The sequence below is a fragment of the Macrobrachium rosenbergii genome, chromosome 28, assembly GCF_040412425.1.
Source record: "Macrobrachium rosenbergii isolate ZJJX-2024 chromosome 28, ASM4041242v1, whole genome shotgun sequence".
Taxonomy (NCBI): Eukaryota; Metazoa; Arthropoda; class Malacostraca; order Decapoda; family Palaemonidae; genus Macrobrachium; species Macrobrachium rosenbergii.
The window spans coordinates 22565640-22567500 of NC_089768.1; positions in this window are offsets into that span (position 1 = coordinate 22565640).

Sequence of the window (1861 nt, forward strand, 5' to 3'; positions counted from 1 at the left end):
CTAATTATCCCGACCCTACACGGAATATTTTCAGTGCCTGTGACCCAGAAGAGTCAATGACACCTGTAGAAGGGGCCCCAAATATCTTTTTCGACCGAGGCTTGACGTCTGTCGAATTTCCTCCCCTCCTTCTGACGTCGAAGGGCAATGCCGCAGTTTTATTCGGTTTCAAGGAACGAATTACAATCGACACCGATTCATTCGGCGTCTCGAGGTGACGAGTAAAATTGGTGACTCAAAATCATGAGAAAAAGTCGCCTTTTTCGAAAATCAGTAGGAGGACTTTTTTGATGAGCAGAATTTTTTTTTTTTATTAAAATCTTTTCTTGTTTTCTCTGCAAACCTAGTACTCAACATGGTTAGCTATCTTGTGCAATTAGTCTAGACTGAAATTTCAGTTATGGTTATGGTCAACGCGTTTCTCATTAACATCTTCGATATTATGATTATATGATGAGGGCATACTTAATTTATAGTCAGACACACACAAGACACACACACACACACACACATATATATATATATATATATATATATATATATATATATATATATATATATATATATATATATATATATATATATATGTGTGTGTGTGTGTGTGTGTGTGTGTGTGTGTGTGTGTGTGTGTGTGTGTGGTTATTTATACTTTTAGCCTGGAGGGTGCCAGCCAATTTCTTTGCAAAGTACGTCAGGTTCATGCATTATGTATGAGCATCGAGATACATCCTGGATGGAATATGTCCAAGTGTCCTTGGCGCGCCCCTATTTCCGAGCGTCAGTCGATTACGCAGTTTTTTAGGCTATTTCCTTTTAAAGGACTTCATTACGCAATAGACCTTTAACAGTGCAGGGTTAACGGCTGTTCAGATCCTAAATGGAAACCCGGGGTGGGGGGGGGGACCGGTGGTGGGCGCTGTGGAAACATTGCAGCGAATAAAATCTTATGTTGTGATAGGGGTAACTTTTCTGATTTGTAGATAACATTTTTGCGACTGACAGTTCCAAACTACGGTATACCTAACTTATTTGCCTATTCCCTAAAACATACTTGCGCCTACGTAAAGTATAATAAATTTTTTAATTCTCTTTCTCTCTCTCTCTCTCTCTCTCACACACAAAAAATTTCACTCGAACTCCTTACGAGCTAATGTACAAAAAGAAAGATACAGCGAGTGTAGTATAGCAAAATATAAACTGGTGGTCTGCTAAATCAATGAAGCCAAAGATCCTGTAAAAGTGTTGAAAAACAAACTTGACACAGATTACTTACAATTTCTTTAACGCTATCCAATGCATGTTGCTGTAGTCCACGGGTTTTTTTTTTTACTCGTTTAGCTTTGCTTTACTCAGGCAGAATGGAATTCATCCATAAAGAATATTAATCTGAAATACTTTCAAAAATTCTTTTTGAAATGATTTCGATATCTAATCTTAATAATCGCTCCCCCTGCTTTTCTGGGAATATTGCAAACATCATCACTTGGTAAAAAACTAATGTTACCTATAATAATCGTAATGTATACATCTTATATATATATATATATATATATATATATTAATTTAACAGAGGGAATTTGCTTTGCTCGGCGGATAAACGCAAATTCTGATTATGCCTGCATAATCAGTGAAATGAAGGGGCACTTTTCTTTCTTTTAAAAGGATGGGGGAGGGGAAGAGAGAGAGAGAGAGAGAGAGAGAGAGAGAATTTCCACCACTTTGAAAATGAATCAACGCCGTGTGAGCCTACATTGATGTGATTTTTTTTTTTTACGAAAAGCCGCTTTTAAACTCAAAAGTAACAGCGCGACAATTTAATTATTAAGATATCGTTATTATCATATTACAGAAATATTATTGT